We start from the raw sequence: 13664 nt of genomic DNA on the forward strand, positions 1-13664 counted from the left end.
ACCAAGCTTATCAATTGGACTTCACATTGCTATTGGAGAAATGAATTGGAATCTATGTGACTATCCTCTTCTCCAACATAGAAAATGTATCATTGTAATGTGCATGATCATTTCATTCATTACTAGTATGCGGTTAGTGGATATAGTACATGCTTAATAGAATCATGCATGAGAAATGAAAATTTTTAAATTCATAACCTACCACTATTGCTTGAATGATTAGTTGATCTAGTGGTATGTATATGAGTTTGTTCATGAGCTAGTGAACACAAGTACTTGATCTATTTTGGATTGTTAACAAGTGACAAGTACAACATTGGCAAGATAACCCTTAATGTGAGGTGTGAAAAAGCTTGTCATTGCTTCAAACCGGACTTGGAAGCTTTAGCAAATCAACTTAGTTCAAGTCATTAATTATAAGCTCATGAAGATAAGAGTACAAGAACAAGACAACAATGCAAATGGATATCTTGACTCAAATGTTTCTTCAAGTAATATCCTACAATTGGTAATCATGATGATGATAGCAAATGTTCAAGGTAGCAAACAAGTGGTTCCATACTAGAAGACCTTAATTGGTAGAAGAATCCCATACGGTATCAGACAAGATATTTCAAGTGATATCACATTTATACATATGGCATCTATCATACAAGAAGGTGGTTCCACAAGCAATTCTCAACTTTAAGTGATCATCAAGCGAAGCAAGTTCCCTCACCAACAAGATTGACAAGTGAATGACCCATGCTATGACATAGGGGGAGTGCCCCACCAAATGGTATCAAGGTCAAAGATCCTATGTGGTATCTCATGAGCAATTCAAGAAATGTCATTCCAACACATATGGTGATGTCCATCAAAAATACAAGATTCAAGCCTCAACCATCTATCCCAATGCAATCCTTTGTCAGAATGAGGTTCACACTTTTTCAAATGATATCAAGTGATTTGATTGGTATCACATACCTTTTATGGAAATTGATGACAAAGGGGAGAAGTTGGAACAAAGATATGATCATGGGATAAGTTGGACAACAAAAGATATGTTTCAAGGGGGAGAGATCAAAGATGGATATGGACAAGGGAGCAACATTAAAAGAAAAGATGATGGATCAAAATTCTTGGACAAAAGAGAAGCACACAAGTAGGGGGAGCAAGCTCATGAACATTGTTTGTTTGCATTTTATTTGTGCATATTCATGTGCTTGCTTGCATTGCATAAGTTTTTAAATTCCATATGCATGCTTGTGTGGTGTATGGTTGTTATAGAACTTGAATGCTGATATGATAACTAGTAGCTAGACTTGTGTTCTTCAAGTAAAGACTAGACCCTTGCTTTTAATATTGATCTCACGAGGTTTCTAGTGTTTTTGTTGTCTAGCTACACATGGTGCTAAGGATGGTGTACATTGAATGCTTCAAATGATATCGAACTTGGTATCGAGCTACAAAGGTTTATCCTATACACCTTAGCACTTAGTAGGGTTTTATGGTGCTAATCCAAATCTTGACATAGAGCTTAAATGTTGGATAAGTAGCATAAAATCCAAATCAAGTTAGCAATTTACACTTGTGTGAAGTGCTAGCTTGAAAAAGCTTAATTTCCATATCTTTGTTGAGTTGTCATCAATTACCAAAAAGGGGGAGATTGAAAGGTCCATGTTTGGTTTTGGTAATTGAGTGACAACTTAGGTGGACTAATAGTGTTTATGTGAGATACATAGGAGATTAGTCCACAGGTGATGATGTGATGATGAAGGATCTCATTGCATATGAGACATGACATGGAGTCATGTGACCAAGGTGGAGAAGATTGAGATGAAGCTTGGCTCGATGGACCGGTTGCAAGAGTGAAGGGCAAGTCGGAGGCTTTGAAGCAAGGGACCGCGTGTGATGGTGAAGCTTGAGCAAGACTTGACGCCGATGGACCGAGGCAATGGTGAAGAGCAAGTGAGGTCAAGATCGATGAACCAATACGGTCACGTGATGATATGAAGTGGATCATATCATTTGGTGATTGGTTGGTGCATGTGTTGCATCAACATTGGAGGAGATGGAATGGAAAGCACAAGGCAAAGGTATAACCTACGGCTTTTCCATTTCACCGGTCATAGGTGTGTAGAGAAGTTTATGACTGGATTTAGGATAGATGGCCATACTATCAAGAGGGGCAAACTTGTTTGCATATCGGTCATCTAGTGCCACTTGAGTGATCTAACTTTGCATACATGTTAGGATCGAGTGGCGTGGCAAGTTGAGAGGCTAACTCCCTTGGGAAAATGTTTGTGAAAATGCTAACACACATGCACAAGGTGGTGTACACTTGTTGGTGTTAGCACACTTTACAAAGGAGGTGGAGTTCCTAGGGTAGAGAGGGGTTTGATGTTTTTGAGAAAATTAAGTGTATATTTTCTTTTGCACCGGTGGGAAATTTGGAGAAGTCGCGGGAGTGTTTCTCACCGGACGCACTGCGTGGAGGCACCGGACGTTGGTCTTTAGCGTCTGGTGTATTGTCGGGTCTGTCCAGAGCACACCGGACGCACCAGAGTGAGTCCGGTGCTCAGCGTCCGGTGTGCGGGCGTTTTGGTGACCCTCTCTGCGCATGAGTCCGGTGAGCACCAGACGCTCAGGGTGCGTCCGGTGGCTCGCGTTCGGTGACCGTGCGAGTTTGTGGAGCTCTCTGCGCATGGGTTCGGTGTGCACGGACGCGTTCGGTGTGACGTAGTAGAGCGTCCGGTGGTGCTGTGCAGGCGTGCGTGCGTAGTAGCCGTTGGCGGCAACGGTCGAGTTCAAATGGCTAGTGACATGTGGCTGACGCCTGAGCACCGGACGCTGAGAATTGAGCGTCCGGTGGCTCCCTATGAGCGTCCGGTGCCCACGTGTTTAGTGAAGGGGCAACGGCTAGTTTAGCCCTTGGGGTTATAAATAGAAGTGGTGGCCGGCCTTGGCTATGGCTGAGCACCCTTGGGACTTAGTGTCCATGCTTGGGGAGTGCTAGTAAAGCCTCTAACTCACATATGCTTGATAGTGATCATCTGATTGTGTGAGTGAGCGATTCTAGTGCGTTGCATTGAGAGATTGCATCGAGTGGCACTAGGTGTTCATGTTGCAAGCCAGTGGTGCTTGTTACTCTTGGAGGTTGCCACCTCCTAGACGACTTGGTGGCTTGTGACTCCGTCGAAGCACGCAAGAATATTGTGCGGTGCTCCGGAGAAGAGATTGTGAGGGGTACGGTGCTCACCCCGCGGGGATTGCGAAGAGCAACTCTAGTTGAGCGAGACGTGAAGAGCGATAAGTGGTCCGGCCGGGTCAAGTGCTAGAGCTAGTGGTAAGCACTCCACGTGGGAGAGTGTGACTTGCGGGTCACCACTAGCAAGAGGACCGGCGGCAACATTGGAGCTTGTCTCAACGGGGATGTAGCTTGGTGGCAACCAAGTGAACCTCGGGAGAAAATCATCGTGTCAACATTGTTCTTCTCGTTGGTTTGCAAGTCCCTATCACAAGCTTGTTATTACATTCATATAATTATGCTTGTGTAGTAGCTCTTGTATTTAGTTAGCTTGTGTAGCTTGCTAGTTATCTTCTTGCTTGTGTAGCTAGAAGTAGTTCCCATGCGTGACAAATTTGGTTTGTGTAACCTTGTTAGTCACATTGCTTAGTTTGTGTAGCTAAGTAAGTTGCGCTCTCTAATTTGGCATTAGTTGCCTTGTTATTGAGCTTGCTAGTGAGCTTAGGTTTTGTGCGCTTTGCCTCACTAGTTTGTGTAGGAGCTCCCCCGGTTTGCAAAGTACTAGTTGCATATGTTTGTGTGACCTTGCTTCTAGATTTGGTTAGGTGAGCTCTTGCTAAGGTAGCACCTTGCTTGCTTGTTTAGGATTTTTTCAAGGTGCTACAGAACTTAGATAGAGGGGTGTAGTCTTGGCTAGACCGATAGTTTTAATTCCACACTTGTTTCGGTTAGCCGGTGTGTTAAAGTTTTAGAAAGGACTATTCACCCCTCCTCTAGTCCGCCATCTCGACCCTTCAGTTGATTCCTCTATAGTCCAATTCGCGTTGATAGGATTGATAGGCTTATAGGTGCCTGGTAGGGGGTTATTCTGATTCTTCCCCTATTTGGGTTACTTGCGCGATAAAACAATACTATACAAAGTTTACTGGTTATTGGAACAAGTGTACATTAGTATTTCCTCATCCTTAATAGTTTCTAGATTGTTTGTGCCCCCTTAGATTAAGAAATTATAGGCTAAGTCATAAATCACCTACTGTTCCTTTGGGTTTGATATTAAAACTGGGTTAATCTTGGTGAAGTGCTGATCAGTATATATTTGTGCGCTTGTGGATAATCTGATTATAGTCATTATTAGGGTGCAGTTAATTTATACCAACATGCATTTCTGGCGCCATTGCCGGGGAACGGTTTGCTTATTTTTGACATAGTCTATCTTAGTCTATAGTTATCCTTTTATAAAAATAAAAAAATATAAATATATATATAAAATACATAATGGAAATTCAATCTCAACTTTTATAACAATATGGAGCACCACCGGGATCATACCTCCAGCCGAAGGAATCTTCTAAACCTATTACATCATCTGGCTATGAGCTACGCCGGGGACTAATCAAATTAGTTCAAGAACACATTTTTTCTGGTAATTCTAGCGAAAACCCCTACTCCCACTTAGCTGATTTTGAGCAAACATGTTCATGTCTAAAAGTTAAGGGCATGGCCGATTTAACGCTAAGATGGAAACTTTTTCTATTTTCATTAATAGGTCGAGCTAAGAAATGGTATAATCACCATGTTGAGAATAGTCAAGGAGACTCGGATATTTTACGAAAAGAGTTTTGCATTAAATTTTTCCTAGTAGAAAAGGTCGCTAAACTTCGGTTTGAAATTAGATTCAAACAATTAGACAAGGAATCGCTAGGTAAGGCTTGGGATCGTTTTGATAGTTTTGTAAACTCTGGACCTAATCTTGCTTTACCAGAACCCATGCTTTTACAACATTTCTTTTTTGGCCTTAACAATAAAAATCAAGAATATCTTACTAGCCTCGGGAGGAGCATTTATGCATATTACTGTTGATCATGCTAAAACTATTCTTACTAATATTTTAAATGATCTCCCCAAAGAAAAAGAAGAGTTGTTAGAAGAACAATCTTAGTTAGCTGAAAATAAACCTTTACCTAATTCATCTCAACCTATAGTTGAATTAGGTAATAAGACGGAGACAACTCCAAACTCTGAATAGATGTTTGAATTTGAGGATGATTTCTTTGATGATTTTGGTAATACTACAATCTATCATAAGATTATTCAACCCCAACAATCTAGGGATTTTAAACTTAATTTCTCACATCCTGATGATTTAAAATTTCTTAGAGAAATCATAAGGGAATTAATCTTTATTTTGGGTGATGATTGGTTAATAGAATGTGAGAAATCCCCTGAAGTAATTCGCTTTAATTCACCCTCGGTTACTATAAAGTTACAAGTAGATTCAAATCCTTTTGAGCTTTATATAATCCGGTTGCAGGAGTCAACATTATGTCATATACCTTTGCTAAAGAATTCTTAAAAGACATACCATTAATTCCTACAAATAAATTATTAAAAAGTTGTTCAGGACACATTATTCTTAGCTTAGGAGTTTTGAGTGCACTTCCTATTGTTATTAATGATTTCCGCATTTTGCTAAATTTTTATATATTTGATGTGTGAGATTTTAATGTAATGATTGGAGTACCTATAATAAAACTTCTTTAAGAAGGTCATAATGGTAAACTAGATATTAATTTTGGGAAAGGATTTAGTTTTTCAATGCCTATAACTAATACAGTAAAAGTCAAAGCAGAATCCCTTCCTGAATTAGATCCAATAGAAGAGGTTATGTCATCCGAATTCAAAAATTTTAGTCAACCTGATTTAGAGGATGATACCCAGTTCTTCATCGAAGAAGAGGAAGAGGATCTTACTGAATGATACCCATTTCTTCATCGAAGAAGAGGAAGAGGATCTTACTGATCCTGAACCTCTTGATGAATTACTAGAGCCACTTAACCCTCCTATTGGGCTCAAACCACTACCTTCTGGAATTAAATATGTTTTTATAAATAATGATCATAAATATTCGGTGATTATAAGTGATAAACTTTCTGATGAGGAGACTTATAAATTAATAACTGTTTTAGAAAAACACTGTGCTGCTTTTGGTTATTCACTCCAAGACCTAAAAGGGATCTGCCCTGTTCTTTGCACTCATCACATACCAACCAATCCAGAAATAACACCTACAAGAGAGCCTTAGCGTAGACTCCAGAATGCGATGAGAGATGTAGTAAAGAAAGATGTTTTAAAGCTTTTTCATGCAGGGATTATATATCCTGTACCGCATAGTGAGTGGGTAAGTCCTGTACAAGTTGTACCTAAATAGGGAGGAACGACAGTTGTTCGAAACGATAAAAATGAATTAATGCCTCAAAGAACTGTCACTGGATGACGAATGTGCATAGATTATAGAAAACTCAACAAGGCAACAAAGAAAGATCATTTTTCTCTACCTTTTATTGATGAGATGCTAGAACGTTTAGCCAATCATTCTTTCTTTTGTTTTCTTGATGGTTATTCAGGATATCACCAAATCCCTATCCACCCTGATAATCAAAGCAAAACCACATTTACATGTCCCTATGGAACTTATGCTTATCATAGAATGTCTTTTGGATTATGCAATGCACTCGCTTCTTTTCAAAGATGCATGATATCTATATTTTCTGATATGATAGAAAAGATCATGGAAGTTTTTATGGATGATTTTTTAGTTTATGGAAAAAACTTTTGATGATTGTTTGGAAAATCTAGATAAGGTTTTGCAAAGATGTGAAGAAAAACACTTAGTCCTGAATTTGGAGAAATGTCATTTTATTGTTAGAGAGGGAATAGTGTTAGGACACTTAGTGTCAGAAAGAGGTATAGAGGTAGATAAAGCTAAAATTGAAGTAATTAAACAACTACCTCCACCTGTTAATATAAAAGGAATCCGAAGCTTTCTTGGTCATTGTGGTTTTTATCATAGATTTATAAGAAATTTCTCAGGAATTGCTAGGCCAATGACTAGATTGTTAGCTAAGGATGTACCTTTTGAATTTGATGATGAATGCTTAGAATCATTTAATATTCTTAAGAAAGCACTCACATCAGCACCAATCATTTAACCCCCTGATTGGTCTTTACCTTTTGAAATTATGTGTGATGCTAGTGATTATGCTGTAGGCGCAGTCTTAGGACAAACAAAAGATAAAATGCATCATGCAATTGCTTATTGTAGCAAAACAATGACAAAAGCACAATTAAATTATGCAACCACTAAAAAAGAACTTTTAGCTATTGTTTTTGCTATTGATAAATTTAGGTCATACTTAGTTGGAGCTAAAATAATTATTTATTCTGACCATGCTGCTCTTAAATATTTGCTCACTAAGAAAGATGCTAAACCATGATTAATAAGATGGATCTTATTACTTTAAGAATTTGATTTAGAAATTAAAGATAGAAAAGTTGTAGAAAATCCTGTTGCTGATCATTTGTCTATGATGTATTTTAAAGAACCTTAGGAGTTACCTATTAATGACTCATTAAGGGATGACATGCTGTTTAAAGTGACCAAGACAGATCTTTGGTACACGAATATTGTCAACTTTATGGTTGCAGGTTACGTACCACCATGAGAAAATAAAAAGAGGCTTATTTATGAAAGTCATCTCCACATATGGGATCCACTCTATCTCTTTCGTGTATGCTCAGATGAGTTGTTGAGAAGATGTGTACCAGTGGAGGAGGGCATGTAGATCATACAGAAATATCATTCATCACCATATGGAGGTCATTATGGAGTTTTCCGTACTCATGCAAAAATTTGGCAAAGTGGTTTCTTCTGGCCAACCATGTACGAAGACACCAAAGATTTTATCTGAAGATGTGGGCCATGTCAGAGGCACGAAAATATCACTACTAGAGATTCTATGCCACTCACCAACAATCTTCAGATAGAGCTCTTTGATGTCTGGGGAATTGATTACATGGGACCATTTGTGAAGTCACGGAACTATGAGTACATTTTGTTGGCAGTTGACTATGTATCCAAGTGGGTAGAAGCCATGCCATACAAGAAAGCTGACTCAAAACACTCAAAGAGGATGTTTGAAGAGATTATATTTCTGAGGTTTGGAACACCGAGGATGGTTATAAGTGATGGAGGAACACACTTCACTGATAAAAAGTTTCACTTATACCTACAAAATCAAGGAATACGACATAATGTCGCTCCTCCATATCATCCTCAGATAAGTAGCTAGGCAGAAACATCAAATAAACAAATCAAAAATATTCTCCAGAAAACAGTAAATGAGATGGGAACTTTATGGATGGATCAGTTACCAAGTGCATTATGGACATACTGGACAGCTTATAAAACACCTTTGGGTATGTCCCCATATCAATTGGTATATGGCAAGACTAGTCACTTGCTAGTCGAGTTAGAACATAAAGCTCATTGGGCTATCAAAAGATGGAATATGGATTTTGAAGCCATCGAAGAGAAAAGAAAAATGCAATTATCAGAACTAGAAGAATGGAGAGAGAAGGCATACCACAATTCAAAGATCTACAAAAAGCGAACACAGAGATGGCATGACAAGGGGGAGCGGGGCGCGCGGTTGGGTTCGGAGTCCGCGCGAAGAGAGAGGGAGGGCGCGGTTGGAGAAAGGTGAGGGATGACAGGCGGGCCCCGCCAGGCAGTGAGAGAGAAGGGAGAGAGAGGAGTGGGCTGGCGGTTGCCTCAGCTGGGCCTTGCCCCAAGAAGAGAAAGAGAGGGAGGCGCGGGGTGGGCTGGACCAGCCGGCCGAGAAGGAGGGGAACAAGATTTTTTTTTCATATTTTTAAACCAAATTTCAAATGCTTTTATAAATTGAATTTTGAACAAATTTCCTTTTGCTTAAATTCACACATCATAAAATAAAAGTGTTGCAGCATGAATGCATCAAAAAGTTTTCTAAACTTATATTGAATTTTAATTTCCCAAAAATATTATTTTCCTATATTTTGATGCTCACAAAATTGACTAAATAAATCGAATTTCAACTATTTTAAAAAAGTGAATTTTTAGGGTGTTATAGTTTCGTAGACATGTCTTTCACATATAACACCTGACTCACGTCCACAACAAGGATGAATGGTTCGTCTTTGAACCCACTATTGTTAAGGTCCACGGTTGTCATCCCATACTCCTTGTCGACTGTTACCCCACCACCGGTCATCTTCACCCATTGACACTACAACAAAGGAACTTTAAAATTAGTTGCATAGTCTAGTTCCCATATGTCTTCTATGCATCCATAATATGTTTGTATGTTCCCATTTGGATCCGTGGCATCCACACGTACACCACTGTTTTGGTTGGTGCTCCTTTTATCTTGGCCTACTATGTAAAATGTGTTACCATTTATCTCATACCCTTTGTACGTGAGGACATGACATGATGGTTGCCTGGCCAACAAATAAAGTTGTTCATCAATGTTTTCATCACCATGACATTTTTTGCGCAACCAATCGCCGAAAGTTTCCATGTGCTGATGCATTATCCAAGCTTCATTCTTCCCAGGCCACTGGGACCATAGGAAATCTTTGTGTACCTCGATATATGGTTCCACCAATGAGGAGTTCTGGAGAATTGTGTAGTGTGCTTTATTGAAGTAATCGTCTCCCATACCAATATATGTTTTATTCTCAAGTGTTCCCTTTCTGCTGAGTCTGCCCTCGTGTCGAGATTCAGGAATGCCAATTGGGTCAAGGTCTAGAATAAAGTCAACACAGAACTCTATGACCTCCTCTGTTCCGTAGCCCTTGGCAATGCTTCCTTCTAGCCGGGAACGACTATGGACATATTTCTTTAGGACACCCAAGAATCTCTCGAACGGGAACATGTTGTGTAGGAACACAGGACCGAGAATATGAATCTCTTTGATCAGGTGAACTAGGAGGTGTGTCATGATATCGAAGAAGGATGGAGGGAACACCAACTCAAAGCTGACAAGACATTGAACGACATGATTCTGTAGAGTAGCTAGTTGCTCTGGATTGATTGCCTTCTGAGAAATTGCATTGAGGAATGCACATAGCTTTACGGTGGCTAGACGTACGTGTGGAGGTAAAATTCCTCTTAAAACCACCGACAGCAATTGCGTCATTAGCACATGACAGTCATGGGACTTTAAGTTTAGGAAATTCTTCTCTAGGACATTAATTATTCCCTTGATATTGAAGGAGAATCCAGATGGGACCTTGATGCTGCTAAGACATTCAAACATGCTTTCCTTCTCTTCTTTGCTCAGAGTGTAGCTAGCAGGGCTTAAGTAATGACGTCCGTCATCTGTCTTTTCTGGATGCAGGTTGTCTCGTTCTTTCATGCACTGCAAGTCTTGTCATGCTTCATGTGAATCTTTAGACTTCCCGTTGACATCCATGAATCTGAGCAAGTTCACACAAAGATTCTTTATCAGATGCATCACGTCGATCGTGTTGCGGACCTCTAGGACATTCCAGTAAGGTAGCTCCCAAAATATGAATTTCTTCTTCCACATGGGTACGTGTCCCTTAGTGTACTTGGGAATAGGTTCGCTGCATTGTCCCTTTCCAAATACCACTTTTATATCCTTGACCATTTCGAGTACAACATCCCCGGTTCGATTGAGAGGCTTGGTCCGGTGGTCTGCCTTGCCATTGAAATGCTTGCCTTTCTTTCGTACTGGGTGGTTCACAGGAAGAAACCGACGGTGGCCAAGGTACACGACCTTTTGACATTTTTTCAAAAATACATAATCAAGGTCTTCATAACAGTGTGTGCATGCATTATATCCCTTGTTTGACTGTCCTGAAAGATTACTCAGAGCTAGCCAATCATTGATTGTTACAAATAGCAACGCTCGCAGGTCAAAGTGCTCTTGTTTGTACTTGTCCCACATGCGAACCCCTGGTTTGCTCCATAAAAGTTGAAGTTCCTCAACTAATGGCCTCAGGTAGACATCGATGTCGTTGCCAGGTTGCTTCGGTCCTTGGATAAGCATCAGCATCATAATAAACTTCCGCTTCATGCATAGCCATGCAGGAAGGTTGTAGATACATAGAGTAACTGTCCAAGTGTTGTGACTACTGCTCTGCTCCCCGAAAGGATTCATACCATCTGTACTTAAGGTGAACCGCACGTTTCTGGCATCATTTGCAAAATCTGGGAATTTTCTGTCTATCGCTCTCCACTGGGATCCATCGGCAAGGTGTCTCAGCATATTGTCTATCTTACGGTCTTCTTTATGCCACCGCAACAACTTTGCATTGTCCTTGTTTCTAAATAGACATTTTAATCGTGGTATTATAGGAGCATACCACATAACCTTGGCAGAAATTTTCTTCCTATGACGTTCTTCACCATCAACATCGCCAGGATCATCTCGCCTGATCTTATACCGTGATGCCTTACATACCGGACATGCATCCAAATTCTCGTATTCCTCCCCACGGTAGAGGATGCAGTCATTAGGACATACGGTATCTTCTGGATTTCTAATCCCAAAGGGAAGACAACCTGTTTTGCTTCATACATAGTGGTGGGCAATTCGTTGCCTTTCAAAAGCATCTTTTTTATGATCTTCAATAACTGCCCAAATGCCTTCTCAGATGTACCATTCTTTGCCTTCCATTGCAGCAATTCTAGTGTGGTACCCAGCTTTTTTCCCCTCTTCAGTGGTGGGATATAGCGATTTCCTGTGGTCCTCTAGCATGCGCTCGAACTTGGCCTTCTCTTTCTCACTTTCACATTGTCTTTGTGCATCACAGATGGCATCACCAAAAGCATCATCGCCCCGATCATCTTCTGCCACTACCTCTTCTTCATTATCTCCCCCCATTGCAACATCATTGAAGCCACTGTACTAAGCAATAATGTTGGCGTGGTCCAATTCTTCTTCTTCTTCTTGTTCACCTTCATCCATTATAATTCTGCTTTCTCCATGCTTGGTCCAACAAATATAGTTTGGTACGAAACCAGACTTTAATAAGTGCGAATGAAGAGTTCTTGAGTTAGAATATTCTGTCAAATTCTTGCACATAGCATATGGACGGCACATGAAACTGTCCTTCTTGTTTGTCTCGACCACACTTATGAAATAGTCTACGCCATTAATGAACACTTCGGAGCGCCTATCGACATTATACATCCAATTACGTGTTACCATCTGCAATAAATATAACATATATATTATGAAAACCATGCACATATAGTTTCTCGTCTTATTGCACAATATGTCTAACACACATAGTTGATTAATTCAAGCAAGCTTGGCTACAACAAATACAATCGCAACTAGCACTAAAAAACTAAAACTAAAATGTACTTAAGCAACATAATTAGTTTGCGTCTGATCCCAATTAAAATGCACTTAAGCAACATCATTGAACTCCTTTCGCCGGCTAACTGCCTAATCACCTTCAGCCTCAACCGCCTGTGCAAAAGATTTCTTCATGTGTTGAATGTATTCTTCCTCCAAGTACCAACCTGTACATCCGCTGGTACCGTCCCACTAAAATTAAAAGAGAGAATCAAAATTTTTAATTAATATCATTAAAAAATAAGCACATATATAAGCAAATGTCTAGAAATAACTCACATTACGATCCGGACACTTGTAGAATATACGACCCTTGTTTACTCCCTCTTTCGACACTTTGTACTCCATCACAATCTTCTGCCCACACTTGCCACAAGTAATGAGAGGGAGTTCCAGCCTGTATCGCTTTTGAACCCGTTGAGAGACCGAAGACCCCAGTCACGGTTGCCATCTACTATCCATACTCAATTTTTAAACAATTACAAATTCCATATTTTCTAGTAAACATGTATGATTAAAGAATAACCTAATAATATCCTTTATTTGTCTAGTTACTTCAACAAATTTTCTAAATTATACAATGGATATTATGTAGTAATAAAAACTTATCAAGTGATATTAACAAACCAATTAATTTGAACTATCCTACTTTCTAAGATCATTAAAAGATACTATAATTCATTCTTGCAAACTACATTAATACTAGGTCAACCATGAAATATGATATATATATATATATATATACTAATTCAAGTGAATGATTCAAAATAACAAAGTGGATTTGAGCTAAAAATGATGGGAAAATCACAAGCCAAAAACAACATGAAAAAGACAAGAAATGATGAAGTTAGTCACCTCCAAGTTCGAAGAGACGATGACGGAGTCGAAGAAGATCAACGATGGGCGTCAGAGATGAAGAACAAAGGAAGAACAAGCAAGAACAACAAAATGCAAGCTCTAAGAACAACAATGGTGCTCTCTGGTTTCAAATGATCCCCCAGGCAGAGGGGAGGAGGTAGCCGCGGCCTATAAACCGGACCTTTAGCACCAGTTTGTGACACGAAGCGGTGCTAAAGAGTTTGCCTCGGCCCATGGCACTGGCCGGTGCTAAAGGGGACCCTTTAGCACCGGTTGGTAACAAGAACTAGTGCTAAAGGGTCCCTGCTCCGACAGCACCTGTCAGTAGCTGTTGGGCAGACTCCTTTAGCACTGACCCTACAAAG

This window comes from Sorghum bicolor, chromosome 6, assembly GCF_000003195.3.
Source record: "Sorghum bicolor cultivar BTx623 chromosome 6, Sorghum_bicolor_NCBIv3, whole genome shotgun sequence".
Lineage (NCBI taxonomy): Eukaryota > Viridiplantae > Streptophyta > Magnoliopsida > Poales > Poaceae > Sorghum > Sorghum bicolor.